We start from the raw sequence: 19,848 nt of genomic DNA on the forward strand, positions 1-19,848 counted from the left end.
CCATATTTACACAGGCCGGCTGGCGTGGGAGAGCGGGTGAAGAGACTTACCAACACCACACAACAAATCAGACAGCAGCCCAGGGCCCTCGAGCAGCTCACCTTTCAGCTCACCTTCCTGCCTGGGGTGTGCGGGTGCGGCCGGCAGGCAGGCAGGCCAGGTACTCCGAAGGCCCCGTCGTGTGACTCACCGTGGACTTTGGAGACACTGCCCACAGGTCTCTGGGTATTCCCGGGTTCGCCTCGGGGAAGTTCCACGCCCCGCACGGCAACCAGTACAAGGGCCGGCAGTAACACGCCCTGTTCAACCCAGCGCCGGGCCGCACAGCGTGGAGCGGCACAGGGGAGGGCCCGCTGCAGGGGGGCGGACCCCAAACACCCGAAGACCCGCAGCCCGGCACACCTCGCTCGCCGATGACGAAAGCTCCATCGGACTATCTCTGGTTGGGCAGAGTCCGTGCAAAGCGGTGAAGCGAGCATAGGAAACAGCAACACGAATGATGGTGACGCCAGCGGCAAATGGGCCCAGGGCCTGGGGAAGGGAGCAGTGAGGGGAGTCGGGAGACTCTGCTCTGTCGCATCATTCATGGGACAGACGCTCCCTGGTGCCTCTGCGTGTCAGGCACAGCGAGCGGGCTCAGCACCCCTGCCCCAGCCGTCGGACTAGCCTAGTCACCGGGCAAAAACGGTGGCCTCTGATGAGTGCCAGGGGTGTGCTGGTGCCCGACGGCAGCACGGGGTGGGGGGGGGCAGCGAGGAGGGATGGGCAAGGGGACGAGGGGGATGCACAGCTGGAAGAGAGAGACCTGTCACTCGGGGTGAATCTGAGCCGTTCAGCCACACAGCAGGGAAGGACTTGGAGGACTCAGGGTGAGGCAAAGAAGGCAGAAGGGGTCGAAAGACAGGGATCAGACCTCAAGGGTTCCCATGAAATCGGGCTAGGGTGTTCAGATCTCCTCCCATAGGCCACGAGGCAGGTGCTACTGGGATTAGGAGAACCAGATCCCAGTTTCAGACAAGTCCCTCCGAGGGAGCAATCCAGGTGGACACAGTGGCATCTGCTGGAGGAGTCTCAGGCAAGAGTGGGCATGGGATCCCTGGGTGGCGCAGCGGTTTGGCGCCTGCCTTTGGCCCAGGGCGCGATCCTGGAGACCCGGGATCGAATCCCACGTCGGGCTCCCGGTGCATGGAGCCTGCTTCTCCTTCTGCCTATGTCTCTGCCTCTCTCTCTCTCTCTCTCTCTCTCTCTCTGTGTGACTATCATAAATAAATAAAAATTAAAAAAAAAAAAAAAAAAAAAAGAGTGGGCAAAGGCCGGAGAGGGCAGTACGGGAAGGAGAGAACAGGGCCTGGGGTACACCCAGGGGGCAGCATCAGAAAGAGGCACCAACGGGACAGGAGACCAAAAGGGAGAAAAACCCCAATTCACTCTCGTTCCTTCTGGTGGCCCCTGAGATCCTTCACGAGACAGAAAACTAGAGAGAGGCAGGAGGAGGACACTGGGCACGGAGGAGGGGTCAGCTTCAGACTTGGGTGGATCTGAGGTTCCTGTGGGACATCCAAGTACAGGTGTCCAGGTGAACCCTCGGAGACAGGAAGGGGCTGGCGACACGGGCCTGGAGCGGCCAGCAACAGTGCCTGGCCACTTACTGAGGGGATGCACACGGACTTTAAAGGTTAGGCAGATCTGATCAAATCCCCGCTGCCATTTAGTAGCTATATGACCTTGGGTAAGGAAATTCATCTTTTGGAGACTTTGGTCTCATCTGAGGAAATTCCTCCTAGAAATTAATGAAATCAGAAAAGGCCCTGATGTCATACCAGACACAAGGTATTTCATATTTCTCTCTTGCCCTTTTGTGATTATATACTGCCTCGTGTTATGATAATTCAAGTACTAACCCTGCTACAGGTTACAAGCTTTCCTGCTGCCAGTCATTCGTCTTTAAATCCCTTTTGACCTTCCTTGTATGAACAGATTCTCAAATATTTGAATTGCCATAAGTCGCATGAAAAATCAGGCCAGAACGGTCAGAGGACCTGAGGTTTCCTGCCTTCACGTCAAATAACAAATGCAAAGATTTCAAAAATGTTGAGTGGTTTTAGGGGTATCGATTTAATTCTGTGTTGCGGGGTGTGTGTGATGGAAGACAAAAAGGGCACTGGGGTTTGGAAAAGAGAATGCTGTCAGTATAAAAAAGCCTAGTCCACGTAACAGAACTTTACTCTCTACGTAAAACTATACTGTAATATTCAGAGGAAGAGTGTCTGCCAAAGTTAATATCACGTAGCCTCTACCCTCTCGCTCAGTTCAGGTAAAGGTCTTAAATGTTAAAAATAAATCTAGCAAATGGATCTTACCTTAAACTAAATGTTAAATCAATACCATACTTTTTATGTAAGAAAAATATATTTTCCCTGGACTCATTTTACATATTCTATTTATGACTTGTAGAATGAACATTTAAAAACTACAATATGATTTAAAAATCAGACTGCCCACCAAGGCATACAGAATTCAATTCCACATAGCCAAGCTCCTTCAGTTTTCTTCTGGTTTTGCCTTCAAATTTGAGCTCCGATTTGTCTTACCTATTTTTGTGGCTGCCTTCCTGGTCTGAGTATATATGTTGGTCACTGGACATTTTCTGGTATTGCCAACTTACTTGCTAAAACACATTCACAACCACCTCCTCCTTCCTTCCTGGTCCTTCCCTGGTAGCTTCTGACACTCATGCTTTCAGCCACAGCCCAGCTCTACACACTCACTTCATGTATGTGTCATAAATATCTCAAAATTACTAATCGAGTTTCTGATACAAAATTACTTGATCATGGCCTCCGGGTTCTATAGTATTTAGTTTAATCATTTGGATTAAACATAGAGAATGATTCAATTCAGAGCTATAGTCTTCGGAACTTGTTTTATTCCTGGATATCTTCCACATGAGCACATGTGGCTTGGTTCGTTCAAGCATGATCAGTTTGAGAGGGCGCTTTGGTCCCTGAGCGCTGAGACAGATTTTATCAGTTAAATTGGTCAAACTTAAAAAAAAATAAAATAAAATAAATTGGTCAAACTTTGAAAAAACATTCTGTTCCCATCTTTCCTTATTTAAAAGACACATATTCCTTGACCCAACAATTTTGCTTTTAGAAATTTAACCATATATGGTTACAGAAAAAAGATGTACAAAAATATTCAGTACAGTACTGCAAAGCAAATAAACATGGGTAAAAATAAAAAATCACCCTAGAAGGAACTTAAGTTGTATATCAATAAGAGATTGATTAAATAAATAATGGATATATACATTTGTACAGAAAACATTTCTGTAAGGATATATAAAAAATGTAACAGTGCTTATCTCTGGGTATAAAGATCATATGTTAGAACATTTTCTACCTTATGTCCTTTATAGGATCTTTTTCCTATAAACTTGCATTCTTTAAGTTAGCTAATAGGGGAAAAAAGTGAACCTTCATAATTTAGGCTTAAAGTGCTACTAAATTCTTCATTTAACAGTGTTATTCAATCTCTGTTAAACAGGAAATAAAACAAACAAGGCACAAATAGAAACTCAAGAGAGCAGATACACATTAAAATGTGTTTGCTCCAACAGCTAATGATTTTATCATTAAACTGTAGGAACTCTTAAAAGTCTCAAAAGATCAGTTTTTTTTCCCCTCAAGCACCTGCTATATGTGTTACAGACCCTTCTATAATTTAAATGGCTTGATTTAACTATGGACCTTGTGCTAAACATGTGTTTACAGTTAAAATCCATTTTACTCTGAAAATTGGGGTGAGAAACCCACCTTTGTCAAACCTTAAAATACACACACATCCTCAAATTAAAAAAAAAAAAAAAAAAAAGACTGATGCCCAGTCTCTTTATAGGACTTACTGAATCTTTGGGTTTGGGAGTCCAGTCTCTGTGCTTCAAACAACTTCCCCAGGCTAAGCCCTATGTTGCTGGTACTGCCTCGTGCACATAGGAAGTAACTATGTTTAGCAAATACTGAGTCTTATCCATAGGAAACAACGCAGCACAGACTAAAAATTCTGTGAACAAAGGTGTTTGCTATTGCACACTCCAAGATTCTAAAACAAATAACTTTTTAAAAATGATTTTTTAAATTTATTTAGAGAGCACGAAGGTGGGGGGAGGTGGGGAGGGCAGAGGGAGAAAAAGAACCTCAAGCAGGCTCCATGCTCAGCACAGAGCCCAAAGTGGGGCTGGATCTCATGATCCAAGATCATGACCTGAGCTGAGATCAAGAGTTGGATGCTTAACTGACTGAGCCACCCAGGTGCCCCTAAAACAAATAGCCTTTTAAAAAAGTGATATGGAGGGGGGGCACCTGGGTGGCTCAGTGGCTGAGCGTCTGCCTTTGGCTCAGAATGTGATCCCGGGGTCCCAGGATCGAGTTCCACATCGGGCTCCCCACAGGGAGCCTGGTTCTCCCTCTGCCTATGTCTCTGTCTCCCATGAATAAATAAATAAAATCTTTTTAAAAAGTGATACGGAATTTGGAGCTAGCACTGGGTATATGCAGAACCCTTCAGGCCTGGCCATCCACCCAAGACTTCCGGCTCATTTGGGGTTGTCAGGGGCAATATGGGGAAGAGTCATCTTTGGGGCTGGGAGGGAGTTCAAACAGTGTTTTCAAATTATTCCTGGGCCCTGCCTAGACCAGTGGTGCAGGGGCAGAACCTGCAGATGCGCATTCAACAGCCTCCCGTCTCCCTCCCACCTCCACTCTATTCTTATGCCCAAGTAAAGTTTCATAACTACTAAGCCAGTCTGGTATTGCCTGAACATCCAATTGTACCTCAGGCCCCTGCCACCCAGCCCCACCTCAGACTTAGTGAATCAAAAATCTCTAATAAAGGTTTCATGTGTTAAACCAATGCCCCAAGTTATCCCTATAAACAGGGATGTTTAAACCGGGACATATCAATTCAGGTCATTTTTAAGATAAAGAAACCAAGGCGCAATAAACTTAAATAATTTCCCTAAGGACTTAATACCTGATTAATGATAGCTGGGACACCGAAAATCTGGTGAGCTAATCTTTTCCTCTTAGACCAACAGTACTTATTAATGTTTATCGTGAGTACCTGTGCAGGTTCTGATTCATCATGACGAGGCTGGACGTGAGTGACTCACGACGTCTGATCCCAGGAGGCATGTCAGAACCTCCACCTGCCCTTTGGAGTTTCTCCACTTTCAGTATCAGGAGGAGGAGACAGAGAAAAACAGCACAGGGGATAGAAAAGTAAAGACAGCGCTACACATTCATAACCAGGTGAGGAGGATTCGAAAATCTTGTTCTTTCTTCGCCAAATGTGAGGACCTCAAGCAAAAAGGACTCCCGATTAAACACACACTTTGGGTTAGAGCCTCAGCCTGCATCTTGCCGTGGGGGAGGGACGGGGGCGTCTCCTACAGGGATGCTACCAGGCATCCTGGAACCCGTCTCTCCACACCCCTCAACGGGGGGGGGGGGGGGGGGGGGGATAGAACCCCCAGCCGGGAATGCACACAGCAAGTTTTAATTCAGAGGGAGTTCAATCGAGTTATAATTGCCTCTAATTGGCCCTCCCACATGGTCTCACAATTTACAGCTGTAATCAGTTTCCTGAAGAATGAGCTAAATTTCTTTTCTACCTTTGAAATCAGAGAATCGTCTCCGGTTAGGTTCTTACGATTACTGTTTTGATTTCTTTTTTAATATACCAAGATATAAAAAAAAAAGAATGAATGAACGAACAAAAGCAAAGATGCAGGCAGATCCTTTGGAAATAAGCGCTGATCCCTATGACCTAATGATAACCCAGTGGGATTCAAATTTGTAACGGGGACTGATGCCAAGTCGGGGAACCGTTCTGTTCCAGGGCACACCATCCAAAAAAACACATTCATCTGGTCACTTTCCATACTCCCGATTTTTATCTTTCTTGGCATGCTCGACTCTTCTCTAATAAAGTCACAACCCTCTGTTGCCATGGAACCCAGTCAGACATGGAGCCTGTTACTATGACTTCACTGCGAATCTAAAAAAAGACCCAGTGACCAAAAGAACAGCCCTTTCTTATTAAAAAAAAAAAAAAAAAACCTCAAAGCAAAGAGGCTCCAAAAAAGGACCCAACCCTTTTACATCCACTGAGGCTAAGCTTTCATGCAGGCTAACTTGAACTCTTGGGACAAAGCTAGCCAGTGTTTTATAAAAATTTTTCAGCTGGGACATTCCATAGAAGACAATTGTGTAAATAAGTACCTGGCAAAGGGGGTAAAACTGTTCTTAGGATTTCTTCCTTTTTTTTGTTTTTAATTCTAGGCAAGCTTCCTTAAATTTGAGTACCTGCTTAGCAAACATGTCAATCAGCAGCTACCAATTTGCAATATTCATTCCATTAATACTTAATTTTTGCCAAAAAGCCTTTTCTTTCTCTGTAAAGATAAGCTGATCCTACAATCTGTCATATCTGGGGCTGGACTAAACCTGCAGAAAAGAATGTAAGACTAACAGCAGAGCGACTTGAAAGAGAATTAACATCTGCGGAGTGCCTACCACGTGCCAGGCACTTTCACGTCTTCGTGGGAACCCAGCCACAGAGCGCTCCCATATCTCTCTTACAAATAAGGTACCAGGGCTCTGAGAGCTTAACGGCTTGCTCCAGCTGCCATGCTAGAACAGCGTCTGCCTTCCAAAGCCAAAGCTAATCATTCAACCAACATTCATTTCTGGCTTCACAGGTGCTATGCCTTTTGTTCAGCGTCTTGTTCTCTTCGAGAGAATTCGCAGCCTGTATAGCTTGTCTGTAAAAACAGCACAGAGTCTATCTGTACTGGCCCAAAGGGTCTCGCTGTACCCATTTATAATAAGTACCGTATCTGCAAGGCAGCAGCTAACCCGTGGGAGAATCATTAGTAAATGCTATGGCCCCTTAAATAAGATTACAAGAGGCCAGACATGTATTACCATTCCTCAAAAGACTGGCTGCTAACTAGGCCTTCCAACCATGGACTCTGCAGTGGGGAGAACTCTGAAGCTCCAGGTGCCTGGTCTTGGGCAATTTTAGTAATGAAGTAAAAGCCATGCCATGCAAACTCACAATTATTTTACCCAACACTGGTTTTGCATAACTGGCTTCAAGAAACGACTAGAGTAAGAAAGAATTTGGGGGCACCTGGCTGGCTTAGTCAGAAGAGCATGCAACTCTTGATCTCAGTGCCATGAGTTCAAGCCCCAAGCTGGGTGTAGAGCTTACTTAAAAAAGGGGGGAGAATTAAAGAAGGGATATATAAAAGCATGGAAGTTATTTTAAAAGTTATATTATTAATCATACCAGCCTTTTCAGCTAGAGACATTCAACTATCTCATCATATAATGACTACAACTACTTCCATTCAAAGAAATGTCAAAAACCAACATAAGACCACAAAGAGATGCTATTTCACACCTGCCGGAAGGACTGGAATCAGAAGACAGGTAGTGAGAAGCGCTGGTGAAGATGTGGAGAAACTAGAGTGCTCGTCCACAGTGGGTGGGGATGTGGTAAGAATGCAAACTGGTATAGATGCTGGGAAGACACTCAGATCCTCAAAAGGTAGAGCCCAGAACTCCCAGGGGAGCCGGCAATTCTCCTAGGCACAGACTCAAGACAAAGGAAAGCATATGCCACACAAAAACGTATACATGGATGTTTATGGCAATATATGAATACCAAGAACCCCAAACTGGAATCAACCAACCCAAATGTTTGTCAGCTGATGAGTGGATCGACAGCATGTGGGACAGCCATACAACGGAAGGTTATTTGGCAATAAAGAGCAGTAACATGCTGACAAGTGCTCCAACACGGATGAAGCTTGGACACTTTATACTGAAAGAGGCCAGACACAAAAGACAACATTACAGCTGATTCCATTTACAGGAAATGTCCAGACAGGCAAATTCAGAGGCACAGAAAGTAAAATTTGTGGCTGGGGTTTGGGAAGGGAGGAAATGGAGAGGGACTGCAGGCAAATTCAGAGGCAAAGAAAGTAAAATTTGTGGCTGGGGTTTGGGAAGGGAGGAAATGGAGAGTGACTGCTAATGAGTATGGAGTTTGTTTCTGGGGGTGATGAAAATGTTCTAAAATGGATTGTGGTGATTGCACAACTCTGTAGATACACTAAAAATCATGAGGTCATACGCTTTTATTTTTTTATTTTTATTTTTTATTTATTTTTTAAAGATTTTATTTATCCATTCATGAGAGACACAGATAGAGAGGCAGAGATATAGGCAGAGGGAGAAGCAGGCTCCCTGCGGGGAGCCTGACTTTGGATTTGATCCCAGGACCCTGGGATCACGACCTGAGCCCAAAGGCAGACACTCAACCACTGAGCCACCCAGGTGTTCCCGGTCGTTCACTTTTAAATGAGGGAATTGTATGTGCATTAATATCTCAATAAAGCTGTTATTTAAAAGAACAAAAAGGGGAAAAAAAAGACACAACCAGTTTTTGGTTTGTTTTTGGTTGTCCTGTTTAAGTAAGAAAGCTCAAGTGACAAGACTGCCTGACCTGGGACAGGTTGCTGGTCTCTGGAGAGTGTGCCTCATTAAGGAAACAACGCTCATGCCTGAACCAGATGCTCTCTTGCAGCCCCCTCGAGGTCGAAAATCACTTGGATGAAAACCTCTCAGTGTTCAAACAAGGGGAGTCAGACCCCACCTGACTCCCAGGCCAGGACCTATCCTACTCTAGCAGAATCTTTTCAAGCTTCCTTCATCTGATTCTACCCTTCACCCCAGTCTCCATTCCTCAACCGATTTCTGAGCCCCTGCTACATGCAAGTATTGATGCTAGACTGTTTTCATGACCTCTAGTTCACAGTCCACAGGGGAGATAAGAATTATTCCCATTCTACAGGTGTGGAACAGACACAAGAATTATGCAGGTGGTCAAGCGGCAGAGAGAGGATCTGAACTCAAAACCAGTCTGGGCTATTTCTCTTACTCCTACACCTTGGTTTTTCAAAATGGCTCCACAGGAATATTCTTGGAACTTCCATGGGTTTGCAACAATTTTAAATGACGTATTTATTTGGATGGCAAAGAATATTAACGTAACCATATCTGGGAGACCACAGAGATAACCAGCTGCTAACCAAGTACTATCTTGAGATTTCAAGACCTTCTGTTCTTCTACTCATGCTGGGCCCAGGTATTAGTGCTTCTTTAGTCAATAGGAAACACGATGACAGACTATATCAGTTTCCTGGGACTATACCACAGATGGGTGACTTAAAACAATAGATACTTCTTATTTCAGTTCTGGAAGCCTGAATTCAAGGGGTCAGCAGGGCCATGCTCTCTCTGAAGGCACCAGGGAAGGAAGCATTCCAGGCTTCTCTTCCAGTTTCTGGTAGTCTCATCAGGCACTCATTTGGCCTGCAGATAAATCACACCAATCATCAGTCAGTCCTCACACCACAGGTGCTCCCCCTGGGTCTTCACATCACCTTCCTTGTGTGCACACCTGTCTCCAAATCCCCTCTTTTTATAAAGAGACCAGTCATATTGAGCCATAGACCATCCTAATGACCTCATTTTGATTTGGTTCCTTCTGTAAAGACCCTATTTCCAAGCAAGATCCTATTCTGAGGTACTGGGAGGGCTTTGTAAAGGACAAACTCACTCCTGTGTCTTCTCTCACACTACTCCACCACACAATCCTCCGACCCCAGCTGGGTACCCTACAATTCAACTCAACTCTGACACTATCTACCATCAGACACCATCAGATCACACAGGTTAAGGCTTCAGTACTGCAAGCCTGTCAACCCCTGCTTCGGCCACCAATCCCCAGTCCAGATTGTTACCTGTGTTTCTGACCCACTGGCTAGAAACTGGAGGTTCCCATCACTTTCTCCTTGGCTTCCATTAATTTGCTAGAGTGGCTCACAGATGCAGGAAGACGTTTACTCGATTACTAGTTTAAAGGATATAACTCAGGAACAGCCAAATGCACAAGGTGAGGTCCAGGGAAAGGCTCTCTGGGAGCCACACTCCATGAATCTCCATGTGTTCATCAACCTGGAAGCTCTCCAAACCCCAACCTTCCGGGGTTTTATGGAGGCTTCATTATGAATCCATGTGAGATTAAACCACTGGCCATTGGCGATTACATCAACCTCCAGCCCCTCTTCCCTCCCCAGAGATGGGAGGCGGGAACTGAAAATTTCAATCTTCTAATCAAGGTTGGTTCCCCTGGCAACCAGCCCCATCCTTAAGGGCTTTCCAAATGTCACCTAATCAGCAAACTTGACTGCGTCTGAACAGGGCTTGCTATATATAAATAACGAAAGACACTCATTTCATTTTTATCATTACAGTCACTTAGGAAATTCTCTAGGTTTTAGGAGCTTTGTGTTGGAGATGGAAACAAAGACCAAATATATACAGTTGACCCTTGAACAAGAGGAGCTGGAATGACGCAAGTCCATTTACATGTGGATTTTTTACAGTGTGGTACTGCGTATATGTATTTTCTCTTCCTTAGGATTTTCTTAGTAACATTTTCTTTTCTCTAGCTTACTTTATTGTAAGAATACAATATGTAATACATATAACCTATAAAATATATGTTAATCGACTGTTTAGATTATCAGGAAGGCTTCCCATCAATAATAGGGCACCTGTAGTTATTTGGGGGAACCAAAGTTACATGTGGATTTTCCACTGTGGGAAGGGGAGTGTTGGTGCCCCTAACCCTGCATTGTTCAAGGGTCAACTATATTTCCTATTGTAAATCACAACATCACAAACTTCAATATACCTTTTTGAGGGGACACAATTCAACCCTGACTTTAAATGTAAATGATGCAGCATTTCCAAATGAAGGTCAAAGGGTCTCCCAGTGAAAGAAAGTGTCATACACAGAATTTTTCTAACAGGAGAGTTAACAAATTGAGCCTTTTCACATTGTAACAGGTAACAGAAGCATTGCAAATGCAAAAAAAAAAAAAAAACTTTCCCTGAACTGATTCAGATTATCTGTATATTAAGCTAGTGTTAACTTAAGTTGTTACTATCTCTACATTTTATATGCATTCAAAAGTTTTCATAATAAAATGTTCAAGAAAGATTTCCTTAGACTGTTGAGGAAATCTGCTAATGACCTCTTTATTCTTAAAAAACACCTAAGTAAAAACACCAATTAGCGTCTCTGAACAAACACCTCTCTATAAGCCAAGAGCAGGGAAAAGATAAATTTTAAAATGTGAAAATACGTGTACACATCTTCCTAATTAGACTTCTTTTAATAGCAAATGTAGCCAATGTCTTGTCATTTGATGTCCTTAAACAATGAACTCTGGAAAGAAAGTCCTGTTATGTTACCCGTTGGAGTATATAAACCCAAACATGGCACTAGTATCTATGCATGAAACTCTTACTTCATTCTTTTCTTCCTTCTTTCCATTTCTCTATCTATCCAAACACTGTGCATTTTGGGCCAAGCACAGGAGATACTGACTTTCTGGTGTGGAGAGAGACAAGTGAACCACAAGGACAGGAATATGAAGGCTCAAAACAGACTTGGGCATGGGCTGGGTTGCGGGGGGGGCACCCAAGTCAGGTTGTAGGTGAGAACGAGTGTCATGGAAGACCCTTTCAGTCCATCATCTTAGAAGCCTTCGACACCCTTCTAAGGAAAGAATTATACTTATTTTTTTACATGAGGAAACTGGCTCAAATGGATTGAGGAAATATTTGAAAATCTGACCACTTCCCATCACCTCCACTGCCAGCGTCCTCATCCAAGGCACTGTCACCACACCCCAAGGGTCTCTCTACACCAGCTCACACCCACCTTTAATCCAGGAGCCAAGGCCTCCCGTTACCCCTTGGACCTCGTGTCCTTACTCACTCTGCTCCTGCCACATGACTTCTTTGATGCGCCTCAGGTACAACAGGTATACTCCTGTCCTGGTGTCCCCTCTCCCTGGAATGCAATTCCCCATACAGAGCTGTAGAGCTTACTTCCTCAGATCCTCCCTCAATGACGTCTCTGGGAAGAGCTTTCCTTGAGGTTCCTATTTACAACTACTTCTTTCTACCTTCACCCCTGGGGCATCCCCAGCCCCCTTACTATGATTTGAGTTTGAACACTGTACTTGCCATCATTTAACATACCGTATATTTTACCTACCAGTCTGGTCTGTCTACCTTGCCTTACCAGAATATAAGAGAGTGATTTTTGTTTTGGTTCTGGGATGCCTGGCACATAGTAGGTGCTCAATTCATATTTGAATTGAGCATGAATTAGGCTGAAAGCAGAATGGTTATGGGCAGGATTCATACCTGGGCTGCTTATGAATGGGCTCTTCCACATACCACACTCCTGACGTGGTGAAAGGGAGTCAAGAGGAGACAACTGCACAGTAGGGGTAGGAAGAAACCAACCCAAGGTTTGCAAGGGAACTCATTCTTAAATCCAGTGCCATGAAAAGGTGCCTAAGTGACTCCTTTTCTGTGCCACAGGTGTAGGGACACAGGTACCATTAATCTTGATGTTACTGTTCAAGGAAGCACATTAGGACCAGTGGGCCCAGAGCTGTATATCTCAGCATCTCCTGAGTCTACAGAGTGATGGACAGTGAAGAAGCAAGCCCGACAGGATCACACAGGGCAAAAGAGCAGAAGTCTTCAAAGGATGGTGAGTGCAATACTCTTCTCTAGGAAGGAGCCTGTGCCAGTGCGTGTCTGCCAAATTCCAAACTCATCCTCATTCTAGCCCCTTATAGAAGTCTTGGCCATGTGTATTAGACCGGGTGGGGGGTAGGAGTAGAAATGGGGTGACATCATCATCATCATCGGAATTCATAAGCATCTGACTTCATAAAGTTCTATAAAGCACTGGGGTGCCTTTCAGCTCTGAAAGTCTATGAAGGAACTGAAGTCATTGCAAAGCTGTTTCTGAGAAGCAAATAAAACCCTGCTGAGAAATGTACTATACTTCCCTGAGTTTACGTCAGTCTGTTTTCTTTAGTGAGAAAAAAGGTGACTGGTTTAGGTTACGAAGGCAACGTTCCACTATAAAAACCTGCTGGTTGCCATGACAATTAACAGCTCTGTTCCTCCCTTTTCTGCAGCATCCTTCCGAGTGAAATCAAAGAAGCTATCTGTGACGCCCATGACTTAGTATTTCCTCTGCATGAGGACAGCATATACATACACAAAATACATTCCAAAGGGCTAATCAGAGGTGAACTGAAATCTGCGAGATCGGTACCATCTGTCCTCCTCTGCCAACAGCATCCTATAAACAACTATCGGGAACAACCCCGCAGCAGCGTGTGAGAAGGGAGGATGGGCCGGAAAGGCTGAACAGCTGACACCTACACCTTCTGGTCTGGAGCCTCCCAGAGCGGGCTCTGGATCAGTTCTTTCCAGAAGGGTCCATGTGAGGCCAGGGCTCCCTGGAGCGCTATCATCATCTGTCTGCAGGCTGTCCTCCCCAGCCCGAGGTCCCCAAGAGCAGTGCCCCCGTCCCACTGACCTCGGGGCCTAGAGGAGCACTGGGCAGACAGGGAAGCACGCAGGACAACGAAGGGGGCTCTGGGATGAGGCAGCCGACTGCTCCTAGCCTGTTTCAAATAGGCGCTGGGTGAGAAAAAAGCCAGGGGAGAATTCTAGATTGGTGCTCTAGGGTGTGTAGCTTGAGGGTATCTACAGCACAGCCCTACTACTGGTTTCCATCACTGTAGTCCTGAGTCTTGACCACTGAGCCTTCCCCAGATCCAGGGCAAAACAACAGGTAAATCAGAAAGTTATAGCACTGATGTGATTTACCTTCTCAAGATAAAGGTTCTCATCAGGTAGCTACATTTCATTGCAAATATGTTTGTTATAGAAAAGCTATGAAAATACTGACAAGCAGAGGAAGGAAAACCAAGTACCCATTTATTTTACTACCCAGAGATAACTGGTGTCTACACTTGGGTGTCTGTGTCACTATCCCTTCAGATGCTGAAGCAGTTCACCCAATGGTTAGGGGGCAGGGGCTCTGGAATGCAGACCCAGCCAGGTTCAAGTCCCACACTTCTCACGTCTTGGTGGTGTGATCCTGCACAAGTCATTTACCGGTCTGAGCCTCTGGTCTCCGTCCATAAAACGAGGATGACTGTACCTCCATTTCGGCGCTGTTGTAAGAATGTCATAACCTATGTAAAGGCTTTGTCACAGTGTGGACAGAGCCACTTACTTAGGCTAGCTCTATCAATATTCTATTTGCTCAAAAATGAGTTTTCTGGGCAAATATTTTAGAAATTTTTTCAATTAACATAAAAGCACGACCCACTGACATATCAACAAATATACTTCTATACATTTGATGTTTTTAATTCTGAAACAAGAGCTTACATTAGACCTGTGGTTCTTTGTCTTTTTTATTTTTTTTTAAAGATTTTATCCATTCATTCATGAGAGACACAGAGAGAGAGACAGACAGAGAGACAGAGACAGAGAGAGAGAGAGAGGCAGAGGGAGAAGCAGGCTCCATGCAGGGAGCCCGATGTGGGACTTGATCCCAGGCCCTCAGGATCACACCCCGGGCCAGAGGTGGCGCTAAACCACTGGGCCACCGGGACTGTCCTTCGTCTTTTTTAAAGGTCATCTGCCACCAGTAAGAACCATTCCAAAGAAAGTTATGGAACTTCTCCTCAAGAAATACATGCAAATATACAAAAACCACAGACCCTAGGTTAAGACCTAGAACACTAATTTCATGCATGTTTTTTTAAATTTCTGAAGGAATAAAACATTTGAAAAGTAACAGGATTACAAATTAATGTCCTTTCTAACTGTAAAAACTGATGCTCTAAACTTTCCATAATGCTGTAGTAGTGACATGAGAAAAACGGATAAATTCAGTCACACAAGAAGCATGGAATTTAAGTCATTTTTCATCTCTGTTCATACTTGCATACTTCAGTACTCCCCAAAACATACTAATACTACTTATCGCTAAAAAGGAATACAGTTAAAAAAAAAAAACAAAAACAAAAAAACAAAAAAAAGAATACAGTACTGACACAGGCAACATTGAAGAATGGTAAAAGCATTATGCTAAGTGAAAGAAGCCACACTCAAAAAGGCTACATACTAATTCCAATTATAGTGTACTCTGGAAAAGACAAAATCACGACAACAGAAATCAGATCAATGGCTGCTGGGGACAAGAGGGTACAAAAGGGAATTTTCTGGGGGTGATGGAAATACTCTATCTTAATTGGGTGGTAGTTACAAGACTGTGTCATAATTCATATAACTATACACCTAAAGGAGGGAGTTTTACTGTATGTAAATAATATCTCAATAAATAAAATACTGACACATCAACTTTTACAGACATTAACAAGAATAAAGATGCTAAGTTCTTGGCAAGGTACAAAAAACTGCCCACCAGTAAATTCAAAGTAACTTTATATTTCCTTGCAGGCAAAATTAAAATGCACACAAACTTGAAGCAAATACTATTTAACACCCACACAAAAACTAGTATCATAATGAAAATGTCCTGTAACATATATTAAAATGTAGGCTTTAACAAATTAGTCTTGTGAGTACAAGTACTTCACAAAGCTACTTACCAACAGATGGTAAAAGTGAAGATACTCTTTTTCCTCTGCCCCAGTAATGTCACTTCTAGGCATCTTCCCCAGAGAAACTCTCCCACGAGCATACAGACCTCTGAACCAACCTAACTGTCTAGCACTAGGAGAAAGGCTACAAACACACTCTGGTTTATTCATATACTGAAATAATGTACGGCAATTAAAAAATGAGAATGAAATAGAACAAATTTTAAAAACACCATGCTGCGGGACACCTGGCTGGCTCAGCTGGAAGAGCATGCAACTCTTGATCTCGGGTCCCGGAGTTCAAACCCCATGACGGGTGTAAAGATTACTTAAATAATTGGACAGCCACATGCAGAATAATGAAACTGGACCATTCTCTTATGCCATATACAAAGATAAATTCAAAATGGTTGAAAGACCTAAATATGAGACAAGAATTCATCAAAATCCTAGAGGAGAACACAGGCAACAACCTTTTTGAACTTGGCCACAGCAACTTCTTGCAAGATACATCTATGAAGGCAAGGGAAACAAAAGCAAAAATGAACTATTGGGACTTCATCAAGATAAAAAGCTTCTGCACAGCAAAGGAAACAGTCAACAAAACTAAAAGACAACATACAGAATGGGAGAAAATATTTGCAAATGACACATCATCAGATAAAGGGCTAGTATCCAAGATCTATAAAGAACTTATTAAACTCAACACCCAAGAAACAAACAATCCAATCATGAAATGGGCAGAAGACATGAACAGAAATTTCACAGAGGAAGACATAGACGTGGCCAACAAGCACATAAAAATATGCTCCGCATCACTTGCCATCAGGGAAATACAAATCAAAACCACAATGAGATACCACCTCACACCAGTGAGAATGACGAAAATTAGTAAGACAGGAAACAATAAATGTTGGTGAGGATGTGGAGAAAGGGGAACCCTCTTGCACTGTTGGTGGGAATGCAAGCTGGTACAGCCACTCTAGAGAACAGTGTGGAGGTTCCTCAAGAAGTTAAAAATAGAGCTACCCTACAACCCACTTGCACTACTGGGTATTTACGCTAAAGACCCTAAAGATACAGATGTAGTGAAACACCTGCACCCCAATGTTCATAGCAGCAATGTCCACAATAGCCAAACTGTGGAAGGAGTCACGATGTCCTTCGACAGATGAACGGATAAATAAGATGTGGTCTATACATACAATGGAATACTACCTAGCCAGCAGAAAGGACAAATATCTACCATTTGCTTCGATGCGGATGGAACTGGAGAGTATTATGCCAAGTGAAGTAAGTCAATCGGAGAAGGACAATCATCATATGGTTTCACTCATATGGGGAATATAAGAAATAGTGAAAGGGATTGTAAGGAAAGGAGGGGAACTGAGTGGGAAAAATTAAGAGAGGAAGCCAAACCATGAGAGACTCCTAAGTCTGGGAAACAAACAAAAGTTTGGCAGAAGGGGAGGTGAGTGGGAGGATGGGGCAAATAGGAAATGGGCATTGAGGAAGGTACTTGATGGGATGAGCACTGGGTGTTATACTATATGTTGGCAAATTTAATTTAAATTTAAAAATATAAATAAAAAAATACTTAAATAAAGCTTAAACTCAAACCCCTAAAAGCTTAAATAATAAAACAAAACACTATGCTGAAAAAAAATAGCAAGTTACAAAAGAGATGCCATTTATATAAATTCAATATAAGAAACAATACTATATATTTCTTATAGGTTCATTCAATGTATAAAAGCATGCAAAGGGATGACACACAACAATGTCAGGTTATGGAAACCTCAGAGAGCACAGGAAGGGAGAAGGCATCCAGGGAGCAGCATCTGGGGCCATTTATTCTTAAAAACAAGTGGCAGAAATATGATGCAAACATGGCAAAATTTTTGTTAAATCTAGGACATAGGTAAATGGGTATCATACTTTAAAAATGTTATTTCCATACCTGATGCATTTGGTAATTAAAAATAAATCTGTCTACTATTTAACCAGAACTATGTGGTTAATGATTTGTTATGGGTTTCCACGATTATAACAACCTCCCCCCTGTGAACCTGGTTTATTTTTTAAACATGGTATAAGTTGTGGTTTCTGATGGACCATTACCTAATAAGCTTGGAATCTGATGTCACTGCATTTACTTCCAGAGAACATTAACTTCAACCATAATTAAACACCAAAGCAAGCACAAGCTTAAGAAAATTAAAATCCAATGAGAATTTAATAAGCTAGGTGCCCTCGAAAAACATCCAGGCTCATTTTAAGCTATTGTGTAAACTAAGGGGCAATTATTTTGTTTTTTTTCTTTTTTAAAGATTTATTGACTTTTGGGGGTGATCACAGGGAGAGAGAGAGAGAGAGAATCTCAAGCAGACTCCCCACTGACTGCAGAGCCCTGACAACAACGCAAGGCTCTATCTCAGGATCCTGAGATCAGACCTGAGCAGAAACCAAGAATCCGAAGCTTTAACAGACTGCACCACCCAGCCACCCTAGGAGCAATTTTTATTTTATTTTATTTTATTTTATTTTATTTTATTTTATTTTATTTTATTTTTTTATTTTATTATTTTATTATTTTATTTTATTTTTTTTAGGAGCAATTATTTTAAAGAATTATTTACCAACAAAACAACTGTGATTTCTGAAATGTCCAAAGTGTCAGAAAACCTAAAATAATCTTTGTGTATGGATTTAGTGTCTCTCCCTTTCAACAGTGTATGCATTATTCTTATTTAGCAAATCTGTTACCATTAAAATTACCCCACATGTACAACAAATTATTTCAAAAGGAAGGTTAAGAAGGCACAAACACTTAAATATAGCCACATAAACACAAAACTATTTGATTCATTTCCTATTTGCCCAAAGAAATAAAAGCTCTAAACAATGCCTGCTGGAATGGTGGGCTCAGTTTGCAACTGTCCTCAAACTTCAACAAGGCTGAAGAGCTCTCATTGTAACTCTTAAGTCTTTTTTTAAAAATAAGAGCTTAGAGGTACCCATCTGGCTCAGACTGTGGAGCATGCAGCTCCTGATCTCACCATCGTGAGTTCAAGCCCCAGACTGGCTGGAGAGTTTACTTAATAAACAAAGAAAAAATTTTAATAAATAAAAATAAAAATAAAAATAAGAGCTTAATTTGAGTTCTAAGTATGTAAAAAAAAAAAACTTTCTTGCCATCAGATTATTTTAAGTGGCCAGACTGCCAAATTTCTCAACGGTATAATTTAATATGCTCTCATTCACTCAAACAGTGGAGCATTTCTGAGGGTTGGAAACAGATAATGATTGGGTATAAGAGCCCTCATAGCTTCCTGGTGGTAACAAGACAAAAACGAATGAAAGAAGACTCTTGCTTTAATTTTGGTGCCCATTTACCCAAGAGATGCCATGCCAATGCAGTGAGTAACTCTAAATTGCTTAGTATAGGAGGTAAACTTTGGCTGGCTTTATATAACGAATATTACCTGAGTGTTGCTTAAGTCAGGAGTTTTTTACAAGCATGATGCCTTTCTCAAATGAAAGCACATGCTATACAAGCATATTCATTCCACATTTAATATGCTCTTGGGTCAGGTTACAAAATGTTAAGTGTTAGTTTCTGGACACAGACAACAGCTTTAACCTCCCTTGGTGTCAACTGCAAAGATTACAAGGCAGGTGAACCTCTCAATAATCAACATAGGGACACATAACCACCCTTAAATGGATAGTGATATTTAGCAAGCCACAGAGGTTAACTACAAATAGGGATAATCAAGCCAAATAGAGAAACAGCTTACAACCCTACAAACACAAAATCTTGCTGTATTCACTATCCTAACATGAGTGACAAATCAATGTAGATATGCCAGTACGAGGACAGCACAAGGGCACTAAATATGTTTGCTAAGTGAGAGGAGGGTAAGCTTGAAAGAGGTCTGCTGCCCTGCAGCACACAAAATTAGGTTAGTCCCTGCTCTTCCGTCTCCCTAGCTGGGATGGTGGACTATGGGAGATTAAAGCAGCAGAGCCAGATTAGGAAGCAACAATATACATTCTTCATACTCTAACAGCTTCTGCAAACATGTGGAAGGTCAGGATTCTAGATTAAGTAGAACTTGTTGACAGGCAACACCTAATTCAAATGAGAATGGAAATCAAGTTTAAAAAAAAAAGCAAAAAAAAAACTTCATCTCTTTCCCTCTACT

The 19,848-nt window shown here is 42.6% G+C and overlaps 1 protein-coding gene across 14 annotated transcripts in view; it reads right to left on the reverse strand.

Moving 5' to 3' along the window:
* The window catches only part of TMCC3 (transmembrane and coiled-coil domain family 3), a 271,611-nt gene that overhangs the window by 48,385 nt on the left and 203,378 nt on the right, over nucleotides 1-19,848 (reverse strand). The window contains exon 1 of one of the 14 annotated variants that reach the window (XM_072773104.1): nucleotides 102-465. The exons of 12 other annotated variants lie outside the window; for them this stretch is intronic. The gene's annotated coding sequence lies outside the window, so the exon portion shown is untranslated. Of the gene's footprint in view, nucleotides 1-50; nucleotides 466-19,848 lie in introns of those variants that run through there. One more of the 14 variants, XM_072773105.1, reaches the window with a different exon arrangement.

This window comes from Canis lupus, chromosome 13 (assembly GCF_048164855.1).
Source record: "Canis lupus baileyi chromosome 13, mCanLup2.hap1, whole genome shotgun sequence".
NCBI lineage: Eukaryota > Metazoa > Chordata > Mammalia > Carnivora > Canidae > Canis > Canis lupus.